This window comes from Phocoena phocoena, chromosome 2 (assembly GCF_963924675.1).
Source record: "Phocoena phocoena chromosome 2, mPhoPho1.1, whole genome shotgun sequence".
Lineage (NCBI taxonomy): Eukaryota > Metazoa > Chordata > Mammalia > Artiodactyla > Phocoenidae > Phocoena > Phocoena phocoena.
Genome location: NC_089220.1, coordinates 175846396 through 175865305, shown reverse-complemented (window position 1 = coordinate 175865305; position 18910 = coordinate 175846396).

Below are 18910 nucleotides of genomic sequence, written 5' to 3'. Positions count from 1 at the left end.
ATTTACAAAAGGACATACCATGAAACACAGTGAAAGGTCTTCCTCTTATCTTGCCCCACTCCACCCAGGTTTTCATGCCACTGCCACCAGTTTTATGCTTAAGCAAAAACGTTTGCCTGTATTTTCTTTTCCACTTTTTTACCTCCCTCCTTCCATTTGTCATTAGTTCTTAGTAACTGTTCTGTATCAGATAGCAAGTGTTTCATCATCCATTTTTATGCTGCATAAATTTCCATTGAATGGATATTTTCAGACATTTTTCCCATTCTTTTGCAATTACAAACAATGCTGCTAATAATATTTTGTATTATCATTTGTTTTATGTATTAATGTGTCTGTAGGATGAATTCCTAGAAGTGGTGTTTCTGGGTCAAAATTTCATGAATTTGTGATTTTGAGAGTACTGCAAACTGCCCTTCCACCAATGTGTGATAGTGCCTGTTACTTTATACCCTCACCAAGAGTGCATCGGTTTTTTTAATCTTTACTAATATCAGTTGAAAAATGGTGTCATGCTTTTACTTTGCATTTTCTTTATTATGAGTAAGTTTTTTGAATTTGCTATTCTGCAAACTATTTACTTCATAAGAAACTTCCTTGTCTTTTTTATTGTTTTGTAAGAACATTTTATATATTAGGGAAATTGGCTCCTTGACCATGGAGTGGTTGTATTTTTCTCTCGCTTGCCATTTGTCTCTTGACTTTACTATTGTGGTTTTTGCCATGTAGAAATGTTTTATTTTTACATGGTAAAAGTATATCCATTTTTCATTTAGAGTTAAGAAAGCCTTTTCCATTTCAGGAGTATTTTAAAAATTATCTCATGGTTTCGTCTAATGTTTTTGCAATTACGGTGCTTGCAATGTTAGATGTAGCTAGAATTTATCCTACTATGATATGTGAAATAGATATCCATTATTTTTTAGATGGCTACCTAATTGTCCCAATACCATTCATCAAGTAATACATGTTTCTCTCCTGGGTTTTAAATCCTACTTTTATTATATAATAAAGTCCAGTTTGTATTGGGGTCTCTTTCTGACCTTCTGTGTTCTTCTATTGATTTGTCTATTCATGTGTCCATTCCAAACGGTTTTAACAAACGGTTTAACCAAAACGTTTAAATTATAGCTTTATAATTTGTTTCAGCATCAGAAGGGCTTATATCCCTCCCATCACTTTTTTGTTTATTTACCTTTCTATATGAACTTTAGAATCAGCCTGCCAAGTTCCAAAAAAAAACCTGGTTGGTTTTTTAAATTGGGATCATATTAAATTAATAGATTAACTTAGGAAAGTTAACAGCTACGTGATGTTGAGTCTCCCTCCCAAGAACATGGTAACTTTTCCATTTGTGTAGCTTTTCCTTCGTTTGCCTCTGGAGTGTGCTTCAAGTTTTCATCACATAAATCATGCCCATTTCTTCTTGGGTGTATTCCTAGCTAGTTTATCCTTATTACTGCTACTATGGAAAGGGGGACTTTTCTTTCATTGCGTCTTACGACTGACTGTTGTTGTTACTGTTTCCACTCTTAGCAGTGAGTAAACTGACACTAAGAGAAGTGACCTTCCAAAGTCTCACCAGTGGCAAGCAGCCGAGATGGAACTTGGCCTCAGATGTGATTCTACCCCGATACCAACTTGTGGATAGAAACCATCCAGTGTTTAATATATACCTTGGTGACAAATGTGTATCATTACTATCGCATATTTGTTTCTTTTCTGTTGGAACTTAAAGGAATCTTGAGACATGACCCAGCCCACTCTCATTTTATTGATGGGGAGAATGGTACAGGGCTATCAAGAAGCTGTCCAACGTTTACGGGGAAAGAAGGAGAAAGAGACCCCGTCTGACCCTGTCACCTTTGTTTTACCAATTCCCGTTCCGTGAAGCAGCTTGAGGACATGAGGGCGGCCTTTGTCCATTGCAGCTGGAAATGCTGCCTTGCAGCCTTGGTTTTGGCTTTCAAGCTGGTAATGTTATTTTAATCACCCCCTGCTGAATTTTTTCACAGAACTGAAATTATAAGGGCTGCTTCTATTTTCTATACTTGTTTATATACTGTTTTGCTCTGCCACCCTAGAATGCACAGGAGAAAGGGTTTTTTTTTTGTTGTTTTATTTTTTTGATGTCAGCACATTTTATTTCATTTTAAAATAACCACATCCTGGTTGACAGGGGCTTGGATTCTTCCAAGGAAGGCAAGGGTGGAGAGGTGGTCAGTTAATACTGTCATTGGCCTGCAGAGGGAGCTCTGTGGTTTTCTTTTTCTCCAATGCACATCTGGCCCATTGGTTAATGTAGGGGAGTGACTTACGGACTATATAGTATTAGAGAGTCAACTTAGCTTTTCCTTTCCCTACTGCTCTGCTATGTAATGGATCTCCACCCCGGGAGTCGGGGTCAGTGCACAGAGGGTTTTACTCACACGTGCTCCACAGCGCTCTGAAAGGCTCTGGAGAATCTCCCTTCTAGGGATAGGCCACAAGAAGTCTTCTGTGGTCCTGAGAACTCAGCACCCTTGGGCTTTCTACAAAGAACCATTTCCTCTTCCGTACAGTTTGCCATTTACTGTTTAAATTCATTTTAAAAATTATAAATGTAGACATACTCATTACAGACAATTCTGAAAATTGAAAACACATTAAGGAAAGAGTTGCTCAGAACCTCCAACACAGAGCTGCCCACCACGGATGTATCTCCTTCTGGTCTCATAGGCTCCGTACTGCCTAAAGCCTTCATGCTCTGCGACTGACACTTGCAAAATCCGTGTCAGGACAGCTTCCTGCGCTGGAGAAGATCAGAGCAGGAACGGCCTGACATCCACAGAGGGTTCTGCGATGGCAACCCAGCTTGACTGAAGAGAAAACCCTTCTCCCTAAGTGTCCTGAGTTCAGCTGATGATCTGAGGACGAGTGGCTTGTTCTAGGGCTGCTTGTGGCTCGTTTTCTCAGCCCATCCGACCCAGACTTTAAACGGCTAGTTCATGACCCTTTGCTGTCCGTGTGATGGCAGAGAACCCTGAGATGCCAAGTGACATGGCAGGCACACATTTAACTTGTCACGGAACAAATGTTTTATTGGGAGCTGCACATCGGACACAAGGCAGTGAGTCAGCTCCGCACACCGCAGCCTGTCTGCCCTTGAGCGTTTGGAAGAAGCAAAGAGGGTGGAGACCGCAGCTCTGGCGCTGGCTACTGTCCACAGAGAGAAAAATGGGAGTTTTTAAGAAACTTGTTGCCCGTGCTTCTCTCAGAGAGGAGGTATTTGTTTGCTTCAAGGAAACCAGAAGAGATAGAAAAGAATGGAGCTTCAAGACCCCCAAGTGAGAATTAAAATACGTACAGAATCCCCTCGAGTCTTTACAATTGTGACCTGATATCTATTCTTTGTCTACCTTTGAATTGAATGGATGCTTCAAGACCACCGTGAGCAAAATGGCTGAGTCTGATTTCCAGATGCGTATCAGTTTCTTTAAAGGAGGGAGAAAAGTAGACAGAGAGAAACAGGGATCAAGAATGGTCGAGCTTCTTGATTCCTTGATCCAGTTAAGTATTATAGGGATGTTTCTTTATGGGGTATGAGGCATATTTCCTTCTTTCAGTCTTTGCTGTGTAAGAAAAATAGTTTTTTTGTTAGTTAAAATTATTTTGTGTAAACCTTTAACAACTACAGGGTTAAAAAAAAAAAAACCCAAACAGTCAAGCAATAATCTACTTAGAGCTCATGTTACTTTAGTTTAGACCAGTGTAGGGATTCGAAGGAAATAAAGTTTATGATAATTAGATGCTTTCTAAATTAATTAAATGAAGTGTCATTAAATAAATAAATAACATTTAAAAATGATAAATGTGGAACACAGGCCAAGGGAAAAAGAAACACGAAGAAATTTTTATTTGCATTTTCTCAGGTTGATTTCTTGTGGATGAAATGTTTCCCGGCTCGACTGAGTGAGGCGTCATCAGCGTCTCGACAATTAAGAGGAATAGAATTTGTAAGGGATCAAAGGTTACCCTCATCAGCATTTTAATTCAAGGAGAAGCGCGCCGATTGAAAAGGGTTCTGTCCATCTACACATAGCTTTGTAAGAAGGGTTAGAAGGTCCAGGGTGAGCCAGCAAAGGTAAGAAGTGGGATCCCGAGGAAGAATCTCTCCAGGTTTGCACCCCAAATGACTGAGGATATTTCCTGAGGGCAGGTTTGAATCTGAAGGACTGCCGGCCTCGTCAGACTGCCGGTTCACACTCGGGCAAGCCTGAGATGAAAGACGTGCCAGCGGCAGGAAGCTTTTTCTAAACTTCCATTAGGCAGGACGTTTCCATCCAAAAGAGACTAAGGGCTCACTGCTTTAAAAGTGCGACTAGGGCTTCCCTGGTGGCGCAGTGGTTGAGAGTCCGCCTGCCGATGCAGGGGATGCAGGTCCGTGCCCCGGTGACCTTGGACTCTGTGGGTCCAAGAGGCCTGAGAAGCAAGTAAGCACCCAGCTGGGCAGGCAGGGGAGGCTTCTCCCTCCTCTGACTTCCATCCTCACCCACCCCACCAACCACATGGATGTTTTCAGTCTTTGGAATTACAAGTTCTGTGTTTCAGATCACATGAGTGATGTATGTTCCTTGTAGAAATGTGAAAAGTAAGCATAAAGACAAAAGTTCCCTGTGATCCTGGTACCCAGAGCAAGGATTGTTCGTATTTCAGTGTACGATGCATCCATACTTGTTTCTGCAACTAAATATGCCCCCGTGTAAATATCACTTTATACTAACATGCGTATGTGTGTTTACAGTATGAGGATTTACAGTACAGGTTGTTTCCTATGCTTTGCGTTATTAAAACACGGTATTGCCTAGAACATGTTTTTTATCGGCTGCATAATCTCCTAAACGCAAGTGTCGTGGTCGTTCTGGAGAACCCGCTCAGGTTCGAGGGGAGGGAACATAGGTTCTCCCTCCTAATGGGGCAGTGGCAAGGTTCTGGAGTAGCTTGTGACCTGGGAAGACACTGTGCATTTATGAAAAATCTGCCCCAGTGTTCACTGCTTGGATTGGCCGTCACACCTGCTACATAATCTTACCTGTTCCCCTGTGTTCTTCCGTCTTCTGCAAGAGCTTAATCACTGGAATGACATAAGATTAAACAGAGGTGACAAAAATAGAACAGCCTGGGTCAGACCGAGGGAGGGGATTTCAGGGGGTTCAGTACTTGCCATGGTGATTATTACCAGACTCTCAGCACCAGCTGTCTACGCCCTTGGCCTTCGGCTCTCGGCTATGATGAGTGTCCCCAAAAAGCATTTTGAAGTGGGAAGGGACAAGCCACTGAAAACAGAACCTTCCTAAGAAAAAAGTGAGGGGGGCGCTTCCCTTTGATCACTGGGTAACTTTAAGCAAATTACTAACTTCTCTGTGCCTGCGTTTTCTCATCTGTAGGATGGGGATGATTATAATACCCATCTCATATAGTTATAATGGAGGTCAAAATGTGCTCGTCAGTAAAGCACTTAGAACAATGCCTACCACGCAATAAACTCTTAATAAATATTATATTTTATCACTATTATTAGTAGTAGTGGTAGCTGTAATAGTAATATAATTAATTGTTGGAAATTTAGATCTCAGGTTTTTGATATTATAAATAATTTATCAGAGCATCCTTGCAGGTAAATTTTTGCCCATGTTATCTGATTATTTCCTCAAAGTGTAATTGCTACATGTGTATATTTTAAGGCTTTTGATACATGTTGCAAACTCTACTCCAGAAAATGTGTTCCAATTCACCTTACAGTCAGCATTTTAAAAGAATGCCAATTTACCCACTCCCTTCAGCACTAAGGGTTGTCATTTTAAAATCCATATGTGAACTCATTGTTTCTTTAATTACTAGGGAGGCTGAGAACTCTTTCCATGTTTGTAGTGAGCTGTATTAAATCTTTCGTGGGTTGCATCCTTCTCCATGAATTGAATTAAATCTATCTAACAAAGTTTAAGGCATTTATATTATACTTATTCTTATATTTTAATCCATATTTTATATATCCCATATTTATTGTGATTTAAAAACTTTATTCCTACCGTATTATTTTGTGTTTTCTGTTCACAGTACGTATACATATTGTATGTAAATTTCGTTTCTCCTTTTCTTTCTGCTAGAATGATTGAGTTTTCTTAATTTCCTTTTCTTATTTTTGCTGCTGCCGCTTTGGAAGTTATACATTCTATTTCTATTCTCCTAGTGGTCGCCTTCCAATTTTTATCTCGTACCTGAATCAGCAAGTCTGTACTCATCCAGCCTTTCTCTCTTCCACTTTATAATGTACAGACCCTGGGCTGCCTTACTTTGTACCCCTCCTGTCTCTCCTCAATCAATTATTGCTATCTGGTGTTTTACTCCACTTTTTGCACTTCTTTCCTGAAATCTGTCATTAATTTTTTTTAACATCTTTATTGGAGTATAATTGCTTTACAATGGTGTGTTAGTTTCTGCTTTATTACAAAGTGAATCAGCTATACATATACATATGTTCCCATATCTCTTCCCTCTTGTATCTCCCTCCCACCCTCCCTATCCCACCCCTCTAGGCGGTCACAAAGCACCGAGCTGATCTCCCTGTGCTATGCGCTGCTTTCGCTAGCTATCTATTTTACATTTGGTAGAGTGGACATTATATACACTGTCATTGATTTTTATACAACTGATTCTTTTTTTTTTTTTTTTTTTGCGGTTCTCGGGCCTCTCACTGTAGCGGCCTCTCCCGTTGCGGAGCACAGGCTCCGGACGCGCAGGCTCAGCGGCCATGGCTCACGGGCCCAGCCGCTCCACGGCATGTGGGATCCTCCCGGACCGGGGCTCGAACCCACGTCCCCTGCATCGGCAGGCGGACTCTCAACCACTGCGCCACCAGGGAAGCCCCTATACAACTGATTCTTATTTAGATTTACCTGAACGCTTACCTATTTCATTGCTGCTCACATTATATTTGTTTCTTTTGAATTTGATTACTTCTTCTTGAAGAAAATCCTTTAGTAGTTCCTTCAGTGAGAGTTACTGGGCTAGGTGGTCTCAGTCTTGGTCTGTCTGAAAATATTTTAAATTTTTCCTTACTTCTGAATCAGTGGATATAAAAATCTAAATTGTGAGTTGTATTCTTCCAGCTTTGAAGATATTATTCCCCTGTACTTTGGCTTTTATGGCTGCTGCTATAGTGTATCTACAGATACAGCTTTTGGCTTTTACGGCTGCTGCTATAGTGTATCTACAGATACAGCTCTTGGCTTTTACGGCTGCTGCTATAGTGTATCTACAGATACAGCTTTTGGCTTTTACGGCTGCTGCTATAGTGTATCTACAGATACAGCTCTTGGCTTTTACGGCTGCTGCTGTAGTGTATCTACAGATACAGCAAGAATGCTCTTGCTGGTTGCTTTTAAGCTTTTTCTCTTTGCTTCTGATTTGAAGTTTTACCACCATGTGTTCAGGTATAGTCGTGTTTTATTTATTTTGCTTACAATGTGTTGCATATCCTGAATCCACAGATTCATATTTTTTATAAACTCTGGAAAATATTCAGCCGTTCTCTTTATGAATACTGACTCTCCTCAGTCTCTTGACTCTTCCTGCAACTTTAATTAGATATATTTGGATGTTTTCATTCTCTTCGAATATCTCTTAACTCCTCTTTCATAATTTCTACCTCTTGATCTGGGTATTGCATGTTGTAAAATTCCCTCATATTTTCTTTCCTGTTCACTGAGTCTCTGATCAGCTGTATCTAATCAGATAAAACCTATCCACTCAGTTTTTAACTTCACTTACTAGATTTTTATTTCTAAAACTTGTATTTGGTTACTCTTCATTTTTGCCTGGTTTCATTTTTGATAATGATTTATTCTTTTCCTACTTTTTGAATTCCTTCCTTTTTGACATTAATCGTGTCACGTATTTTCATTTTATAGTCTGTAAGATTAAACAGTTATCTGAAGTTCACAGGTTCTAATACTCTTTTTTTATGTCTGAGGGCTCTTAATCCTAGCAGATTATTTCCTCAGGCATTTCACAAACAAGAGTTTTGTGAGCTCATCCTCTGTAAAAATATTGTGTAGCCTGAGTTTAACGCCCTGGGGATTTTCATTGGCTGGAACAAATTTCATATCCTTTTCTTAAATTGGGTTTTCCTGAACCATGCTGTTAGTGTGAAATTGAACCGAAATCTGCATGAAGAGTAGTTACCAATTCCCAGGAAGGATTTTTTTTCCCCCGACTCCCAGTGTGATCAGCAGTCCACAAGCTTTCTTGTCGTGTCTCTGTGATCTTACATGGATATTTATCTAGTGTAACCTTTCCTTGAGGGTGTGTTCTTTAAGGGCCCCCACTTGCTGCGGGCGTCTTGATCTCCCTTTTACTCATGTGGGACCAAAACTCTTCCTTCCGTCTTGGCAGGAGTATTAAAATTCAAGCCTCAAGATTACGTAGGCTGACAACCCTACCTCTGGGACAATCGCCGTATCAGCTCACGTGCTCACTGCTTTGGGCGTTAGCTTACTCTTTATTCCTTACTCTGGGGTTTCCTTTCCTTTCCTTCAAGCTGTACTTCATGTCATATCTGTCCTGTTTTATCTTGCATTACCAAATACTTGCAATGGTTTGGTTTCCAAACCGCATCTCTAAAAATGGAAGTCCCCACGTTTTGTTCAATTGCAGCCGATGTAATTTTTCCTGTAGGCTCTAACGGGGACTTGAGGAGCCACCTGTGCTGGCTCCCCGGAGACACGAAAGCCCCCCTTCAGATGCAGTCTTCCTGATTCTTATGACGGAGGGAGGCCTTCATGATGCACAGAGAGCACAGCTGTGTGCTCTGGAGTGGGGCGACGCGCTTTGGGGTGAAGGTGAAAGGCACAACTCAGGGCATACTGCACACGAGACAATGTGATACAGCTACATCCCCAAGAGGAAGGAGAAAGCAAGGGCAGCCAGACGCGCCTGAGCCCCAGTGCCTTGAAGTGAGTGCCATCCTTCTGGAAACAAGAATCCGGTGAGGAAACTGAACGAATCCAAGGTGTCTCTTGGCCTCGGACACGGGAGCTCACATAATCTGCGTGGTGGAGAACACTGGCTGAGAGATGCAGATATGACCTTCCCGCTGCCAGAAAAGCAGTTCACAGCAGCCCTGGCTCTGAATCTGAGTACAAAGTGTTCCAGTTCAGAGGAAGAACTGTCACAGGTGTCACGCTGGTAATGGTCATTCTGACTCACAAAGCTACAAACCATGTCTGCACCAGCCCAACCAGTGAAGCCAGGAAGCGAACTTACTACGGGAGGCAATCTATGCGAAGGACCATTGGACCATTTGCTCTTTTGAATTAGTCTCACTGGAACTCTCTGTGCTCTAGAGAGACACTTGTTAGTACTTAAATTTAAAAGGTTGAAATGGAAGACAGTTTTAGGAATAAAGAGGGAGTTTTAGGAAGAAAATGTAGGTCTTAGAGTGACAAGTTTTTTTTATTAATTGCATCACAGAGGGCCTGGAATTAACTGAATCAGATTAAACTTTTAGAAAAATGGATGTTCAGAAAAAGCTCCAGTAAACTTTCCAATAGCTCATTGATTTTGGGCTGAACCTCTGTAACGTACCTGGAATATTGAAGAGGGCCTCGAATCACCTAGAGATGTGTTTGTGCCCCGGGTAGCAACTATCTCATTATTTAATCTGTCTGAATATGCACAGCTTTGTGGGATTTCCCGGCCTTAGGTGTTGTGGCAAAAAGTACTATTCTACATAATCTGTTTCCCTTTTCCTCCTGAACACCCAGATAGAGTCCCTTTCCCAGACTCCCTTGCAATTCGGTGTGATCACATGACTGACAGTGGGTGGGACGTGAGTAGGAGAACGTGTGCGTCACTCCCAGGCCTGAAAACTTTACACCCACTCTCCGATATGCTGTCTTCCTTCTCCTGGTGATTGGGGGGGCAACCCCCAGGCGACCCAGGAAGCCTCATGTTAAAGATGGCACACCACCTTCAGCCTGGGTTCTTGTACGTCTACGTTGAACAGAGCTGCTTCCCTGGACCTCCGTGGATGGTGCCAGTTCCCTTGTGCTGAAGCACTGCGTGCTCGTGTCTGTTCTTTTATCACAGCCTTGCCCACCTGAATGAACGCAGACCCTAACAAGGACACCAGGGTGTTGGCAGCCTGTGCAACCCCTGCGTGCCTGCCCCAAGATGGAATGCTTGTTCCTGGTGTGACTTACGCAAGGTTCTCAGCAGTGTCTCTGGCCATCCTCCCCTGGAAAGAGGACCTCTGCATCCCTTTGTCACCCAGCGCCCAGGGTCTGCACTCCTATCTCTGTGACCCACGGCAGCCAGATCGTCAACCAGCAGTTGCTCTAAATGCACAGAGATTTTGGATACGTGCTTATTCAAACCCCCGGACACATGAAACTGGGCTATGCGTTCCCCTGCCACACCTTCCTGAAGCACTGGGCTTTGTTTGAAGATTTTGGAGGAGAAAGAATATTATTTCATACTAAAATAAACATGAATGGGCAGAATGCAAAAGTGGATGAATTTCAAAGACCAAGCCTAAGACTTCAAAGAGAGTTCAAGTTTGCATTTACGGTTCTGGGTCAAGTACTCAGCCCTCCCCTGGGTGCTCATCCACTGTGATTTATTTATTTATTGTTATTCTCAGGGTTTTAGGTTTTAATCCAGTAGCCAAATATTTTCTTCCAATACAGGGAAGACACCTAATTCAAAGGTTGTCAGACGATTTGTTCTTGGCCTCCCTTCTCTTCCCATCCCCTCTCCTCCCCACTGAAAAAAAAAAAAAAAAGAGATAAATTTACCACCCAAGCTTACAGACTACAAAGTAGGCTATAATGTGAGTCTCCCAGCTGAACCCTGGAAAGGGCCAGGCTCCCATGCAGCCTGTGACCTCAGGAACCTCCTCCCCCTACTTTTCATGAAGGTGGGAGTAGTTCTCAGGTCCAGGCCCCACTGCATTTCTTTACCCTCAACCCAGACCAGTCCCGAGTTTGTGACTTGGAGCTGCATGTGATCTAGCCATCTAACACAGAAGGGCCAGCTTCTGCCCTGAACGGTCTTGTGTTTAACTTTCAAAGTGGGCATCCTTTTGTTTTTCCAAAAGTGCGTGTCCTCTTCTGATAGCCAGTGTATCTGCAGTTAGCATCCACTTGGGAAGAAAACAACCTCTGGATCTGGTGGCAGATTGGCAAAGACCTTCTCGTTTTCTGGGAGTGGACCCTCCACCAGCAACTCATTCCGGGGTCACCAACCACATTTCTCTTGCTGAATTCACAGCCCTGCCTGTGGCATCCTCTTGAATTGCTGGACGTGTGTTTGCTTGACTCTGGTGAGGAAAGTACTCCCAGGGTCAGGTTCGCTTTGCTTTCAGAAAGGGCCAGGATGAAGCTGGTGGAGATGGGCCAGCACCAAGCAGGGGTCCAGGAGGCAGTGCCTGCCTCGAGCTCCCTGAGGATGGGGAGGTCTGAGGGGTGAGCATGGCCAGTATCAGAGGAGCTGGGACCCATCTCCTGTGCCAGACCCTGCGGTGTGAGAGTTTCGCTTGGATGGGAGACAAAACCAGGAGGCCGGAGAGGGGGGTATCGGGATGAGGTGCAGAAGTAGAGGCCACGGTAGGAGGAGCTGGAGTGACGGGAGTAGGAGATGCACGGCCCAGGCGGAGGTCAGCCAGACTGTAAATATGGGATCGTAAGACCTCTTCTGAGTTTTCAATAAGAAATCTTAGGTAAAGTGCCTAGTATATAATGAAAGCTAAATAAATGTTAGTTATCTGAATGAAAAATTATAGAGGGGTGGGGGTGTAGACCTGCTACCACTTCCAAGGCAAAAATATGCTACTAATAATGAAAGATTGGGAGGAAAGAGGAAGCCTTTTATAAGAAACATAATTTACAGTGTTATAAGAATAACGTATGTGAAAGCACTTCTCTTAAGAGACTTTAGAGAAATTTTAGGGTCACAGCAAAATTGAGGAGAAGCTACAGAGACTTCCCATGTACCGCCTCCTCCCGCACACACCCAGTCACCCCATCATCAACATCCCCCACCAGAGTGGGACGTTTGTTACAACTCACGAACCTACACTGAATCATCATTGTTACCCAAAGCTCACAGTTTACATTAGGGTTCACTCTTGGTGTTCTGTGGGTGTAGAAAATGTATAGCCACGTGTATCCATCATTATAGTGTTAAACAGAGTACTTTCACTGTCCTAAAAGTCCTCTGCACTCTGCCTATTCATCCCTTTCCACTTCAGCCCCTGGCAACCACTGACCGTTTTACTGCCTCCATAGTTTTGCCTTTTCCAGAATGTCATATAGTCAAAACCATACAGTGTGTACCCTTTTCAGATTGCCTTCTTTCACGTAGTCATATGCATTTAACTTTCCTCAATGTCTTTTCATGGCTTGAGAGCTCATTTCTTTTTACTGTTGAATAATAATCCATTATCTGGATGGACCACAATTTGTTTATCCATTCACCCACTGAAGGACATCTTGTTTGCTTCCAAGTTTTGAAAGTTATGAATAAAGCTGCTATAAACATCTGGGTAAAGGTTTTTGTGTGGACATAAGTTTTCAACCCCTTTGGATAAATACCAAGGAGCACAATTTCTGGATCATATATGGTAAGAGTATGTTTAGTTTTGTGAGAAGCTGACAAAATGTCTTTCAAAGTAGCTGTACCATTTTGCATTCCCACCAGCACTGAATGAGAATTCTTATTATTCTGCATCCTTGCCAACATTTGGTATTGTCAGTATTTTAGATTTTGGCCATTATAATGTGTGTGTAGTGATAGCTCATGTTATTTTAATTTGCATTTCCCTGATGACATATGATGTGGAGCATCTTTTCACAGGCTTATTTGCCAACTGTATCTATCTTTGATGAAGTGTCTCAAGATATCTTACCCATTTTTAATCAAGTTGTTCATTTTCTTGTTGACTTTTAAGAGTTCTTTCTGTATTTTGGATAACAGTTCTTTATCAGATGTATCTTGAGCAAATATCTTTTCCCCATTTGTGGCTAGTCTTCTTATTCTTGTGACATTGTCTTTTGCCATGCAGAAGTTTTAAATTTTAATGAAGTCCAGCTTATGCATCCTTTCTCTTATGGATTATGCTTTGGTATTGTATCTAAAAAGTCATCGCCATACCACAGATTATTTAGGCTTTCTATTATGTTATCTTCTAGGTGTTTTATAGTTTTGCATTTTACATTGAGGTCTATAGTCCATTTTTGAGTTAATGTTTGAGAAGGCTGTGAGGTTTGTGTCTAGATTCATTTTTTTGCATGTGGATGTTCAGTTGTTCCAGTACCATTGGTTGAAGACTACATTTGCTCCATTGTATTGCCTTTGCTCCTTTGTCAAAGATCATTTGACTATATTTATGTGGTTCTATTTCTGGGCACTGATTTATTTGTCTGTTCTTTTACCAATAACACACTGACTTGATTACTGTAGCTTTGTAGTAAGTCTTGAAGTTGGATAGTGTTAGTTGTCCAACTTTGTTTTTTTCCTTCAATATTGTGTTGGTTATTCTGCATATTTTGCTTTTCCATATAAACTTTAGAATCAGTTCATTGATATTCATGAAATAATTTACTACGATTTTGATTGGGATTACATTGAGTCAGGTTGAAAGAACTGACATCTTGACAATACTGAATCTTCCTATCCATGAACATGGAATATTTCTCCATTTATTTAGTATTTCTTTGATCTCATCAAAATTTTGTGGTTTTCCTCATATAAACATCATACATATTTTTGTTAGATTTATACCTAATCATTCCTTTTTTGGAGTGCTAATGTAAATGATACTGTGTTTTTACTTTCAAATTCCATTCATTTGTTGCTGACATATAGGAAAGAAATTGCCTTTTTTAATATTAATCATGTATCCTGCAACCTTGCTATAATTGCTTATTAGTTTCAGGAGTTTTTCTGTTGAATTTTTCAGATGGATGATTATGTTATGTGCAAACAAAAATAGTTTTATTTCTTCCTTCCCAATCTGTATGCCTTTTATTTCCTTTTCTTGTCTTACTGCATTAGCTAGGACGTCCACTATGATATCACAAAGATGTGGTAAGAGGGAAATCCTTTCTTGTTCCTGATCTTAGAGGAAAAGGTTTTTGTTCCTGATCATTAAGTATGATGTTAGCTGTAGGGCTTTTGTAGGCTTCTATCAGTTTGAGGAAGTTCCCCTCTATTCCTAGTTTCCTAGGAGAGTTTTAATCATGAACGGGTGTTGGATTTTTGTCAAATGCTTTTTCTACATCCATTGATATGATCATGTAATTTTTCTTTTTTAGCCTTTTGATGTGCTGGAATTCACTATTTGATTTTCAAATGTTGAATCAGCCTTGCATGTCTTGGACACATCCCACTTGGTCATGGTATACAATTATTTTTATACACTGTTGAACTCAATTTGCTAGTACTCTGTTGAGAAATTTTCATCTCTGTTCATGAAAGATATTGGTTTGTAGTTTTCTTCCCTCATAATGTCTTCATCTGGTTTTGGTACTAGAGTAATGCCAGCTTCACAGAATGAGTTAGGAAGCATTTCCTCTACTTCTATCCTCTGAATGAGATTGTAGAGAATTGGTATGATTTCTTCCTTAAATGTTTTGTAGAATTCAATCCACCTGGGCCTGGTGCTTTCTGTTTGGGAAGGTTGTGAATTATCGATTCCATTTCTTTAATAGACACAGGTCTATTCAGATTGCCTATTTCTTCTTGGGTGAGTTTTGGCAACTTATGTCTTTCAAGGAATTGATCCATTTGACTCAGGTTATCAAATTTATTGTCGTAGAGTTATTGAAAGCACTTTTTAAACTATAAAGAGCTACATAAATCTGAGGACATTTTGTTACTATTGTTATGGCACTAGTCCGAGTTAGATCGTCATTCTTTAAAAGAGATTCATTCATTAGACATTTATTGGGCATCTGCTCTGTGCCAGGCATTTGTTTAACTTTTAGCAGCAACCAGTAAAGCTGTGTCATCTGCCCTCCATGGACCTTGCGGTCTTATGGAAGAGATAGACAATGACAATTATACAGGGATGAAAGTTAAAGAACCACAGGGTTCTACAGCAGGGCTCCAGAGCAGAGACCCGACTCTCTAGGGAAGTCAGGAGGCCTCCTCAGAAGTGATGACTTAACTAAACTAGAACTACCTGGAAGTCAAAGCCAGGGAAGGGGCCCGGGAGCATGCAGGTATCCCAGTGTTCCAGGTAGAGAGAACTGTGCAAAGGCTGGTGACGGGAGAGAGCATGGCATAGAGAAGAACTTAAGGAGACCAGTGTCAATAATATCAGAATAGAAGAAGAAAAGGGATCGAAAAGAAAGGACTAGAACTTTATTAAAAAATGAGGCGCATACAAATTCTCTTCGGAGGGGATGATAAATGTTTCAGGACACACCTCCTGGGACTGCTCTGAGGGATCTGAAAAATGTAAAGCACAAGCTCTGAAGCAGGTTCACTGGGGTTCCCCAGGGAGCTCTGAGCGTTGCAGCCACTGGTTGGTGCAGTGTCAGCAGCTCAGGCTGGGAACCACAGCTTCCGAGGAGGAAGAGAGGGCCCTCCATGCCCTGCTTCTGCCCGTGCTCAGGGTGTGCTGACGGGGCTGATGGGGCAGGGTGCTGGTGCTGGGGCCACCCCACTGAGGAGCCCCACTGCAGCATTTAAACGCTGTGGCAACAGAAGTCTGCAGGACTTCTCCAGAGGTTCCATGAATTTTCTGTGACATCTGTGGATGCCAGAGGGCAAGATCTGTTCTTTGACATTTGCTCCCTAACTTTCACAGGGACCCAAAATCAAACCAGGCAGTCATCCAGGAGTTCTTTGGCCTCATTTCACATGGCTTTATGTGTTTAAGGTTCTTTTCCTCCGAAGAATTAAAATATTTTATAGACTTCATGTAGTAGCCTCAACAGGGATCAAAGACGTGATATTCACACACGTGGCATCTGGGGAAACAGAGGTGAGGGCAGGCAGTTGGCCCTGCGGGCATGCTGCAATGACCCAGGACTTTGAATCAGGCCCACCAGGGATTTAAATCCTGCTTTGCCATTTTCTTGCAGCTACGTGACCTTGGGCAACATTTTCTACGAGCCTCAGTTTCCTTGTGTGTAAGTAGGATAATAATGCTCCATTGCAGGGTTGTTACGGAGTGTATATCAAGTATTCAGCAAAATGAGCTCCTACTGTTTTCAGCTTCCTAGTCTGTACATCCTGGAAACGTCTGCAGGTGCACCTGTGGGGGTGGGGGGTGGGTGGACGGGCTGCAGCACCGCCTCCTTCCCTGATGCACTTTGCGCTTCCTAAGAAACCAAAATGGCGGCTTCACGTATTGGCTTTGCCAACTGAGAGCTGCTCTCCAGGGATTTGCTGTTCTTACAGGCCCGGTGCTCTCAGGTGAATGATCCCTGATTATTGGCAAGGCATCTTGAGGTCCACTACAAATTGAGAGCATCCTGGAGCCTGAGCAGCCTCTGCTAGGGTCTGGATTCAGCCAGCATTCTCTTCATCCCGTAAGTGCCTCCTCAGCCAAGAAAGATTCAAGGCGACCAGTATACGGTAACACATCACGAGGCTGTAAAAATACTGCCTCAAACGCAGGGTGTAAGATTTCGATCACACTGGTAGAAGTGGGTTTCTGAACAGCTTTGCAGTCAGCGTGAAAAGGAAAGCAGATTTAGCCAGCTTGTGGAACCATCCAACGAATACCCACCCCGCAAAGCCAAGTCCCCAGGATGAAAAGGAGCATGAAGTGTTTTCAGTTGTATTAAGTGTATATGAATTTAGCAGCTGCCAGGCACTTGGGCATTCTGTGGAAATGGGTTCTTGTTGGGTTATGCGAAAGAAACTACCTTTGATTGGGATTGACATACACACACTACTATATATAAAATAGGTAACTAATAAGAACCTGCTGTAGAGCACAGGGAACTCTACTCGATACTCTGTAATGACCTGAATGGGAAAAGAATCTAAAAAAGAGTGGATATATGTATATATATAACTGAATCACTTTGCTGTATACCGGAAACTAATACAACATTGTAAATCAACTATACTCCAATAAAAATTAATTAAAAAAATTAAATAGATAATAAGGAAAAAACAGCACCTATCTTATGCTTGAGCTCAATACATCTATAATCTGAGTTTTCAAGGAAATCAGTTTATGTGAAGTTGCAATAGAAGATATTTTAAGCAAATTTCATGGGAAGAAATGAGGTATCGGCATGTCCTGGCCTGTTCTCCACTCTGGAGGGCCTTTCAACCAGCATCGACAAGTCTTATCTACCCTTCATAGCACAGGAATAAGAATCTAGGGACTCTCACCAAAAAAGAGGAAAGCCAGCATATGTATATATTTTAGTGCAACTAGCTTTGACCACACCCTTTCAAAGTTATTGAGGTTTTTGCCAGGAGTAAGTTAAAAATTGTCAATTTATTGTTTTTTATTTTATTATTATTTTTAAAGGGAATGTCTTGTTTGCAGGACCGCTGAGTTCTTCTACGCTGTCCCCTTGGTGGTGGCGGGGGGAAGGAGGGGTGAGAGACACTGCGATGTGTTACAGTTTCCTGTGGCCTCCTGTTTCTTTCTTTTTTTTTTTAATAGCCATTCTTTAAAAAAAAAAAAAATTATTTATTTATTTGGTTGCCCCGGGTCTTAGTTGCGGCATGTGGGCTCTTTAGTTGTGGCATGTGACCTGTTAGTTGTGGCATGTGAACTCTTAGTTGTGGCATTCGAACTCTTAGTTGCGGCAGGCATGTGGGATCTTGTTCCCTGACCAGGGATCGAACCCGGGCCCCCTGCATTGGGAGCGTGGAGTGTTAACCACTGCGCCGCCAGGGAAGTCCTAAAAATTGTCAGTTTAGCAGGAACTTGAAATGTGATTCCAGTCCATGCTGTGAGACCATGATTCTCTGTGGCTATTTGGGACTCTCTTAGGGTCACATGTGGTGCTTTCGAATCCCGGGTAACAGAAGAGGCTCCCTGGGGAGAGGCTGAGCCTGGAGGACCCAAATGGGTGTGAGGACACTAGCTGGCTAGCGCTTCTCTGAGCGCTGTGGGAGAGTGAGGGGGGCAGAGGTCGTGCAGGTAACCGTGTACACGGGGGCAAGGGGTGTAGGCAGGTGAAACGAGAGGCCACAGAAAGCCTTCCCTTAACAATAGCCAAAAAAAGCCAAAGCACTCTCCCGGAAAGTGGGAAGCATTACTCTCTCGCATTAAATTATTTTAAGCTTCCATCTCAGAGCCCGTATCTCAGCCCCAGATTCCTATCCCTTCACTCGTTTTGCTGCCTTCTCGTCCTGGTTGTGCCATTGACATACGCCTGCTCCGTCTCTCAAAGGCAAGTCCTACTTACCTCCCTCCCAGCTCTTTGTTCTGAAGAAAAGGTCCTCTCATCCTGCAAGCTTTGCCTCCATGGACACTTGGCTGCCCTGGAAAAGGGCTCCTTGCTTTTGTAACGAGCGCTTGGGAGGATGTAGGTCAGGTTTGCCCTTTTGAGTTAATGAGACGCGCTCAGAATCAGAGTGAACTTGACCGTGGCGCAGTGCTCCTCCCCAGCTCTGGGGGAAGTTTCTATTCTTATCTAAAAACACAGATCAACCCTTTCTCTTTCCTGCAGTAACTTAATTGTATTTTTCAAAGGTATTATCACCAATACTTTCCCTTCAACTTCTTATTTTGAAAATTTTCAAGCATACAGAAAGATGGAAATAATTAATTAATTAATTAAAAAATGAAACCCATGTGCTCTTGGACTAGATACACCAATTCTGCCTCATTTGCTTGCTTTCTTTGGCTCTGTCTCTCTCTCCCTCCCTCTTTTTTCTCTGAGTTTAT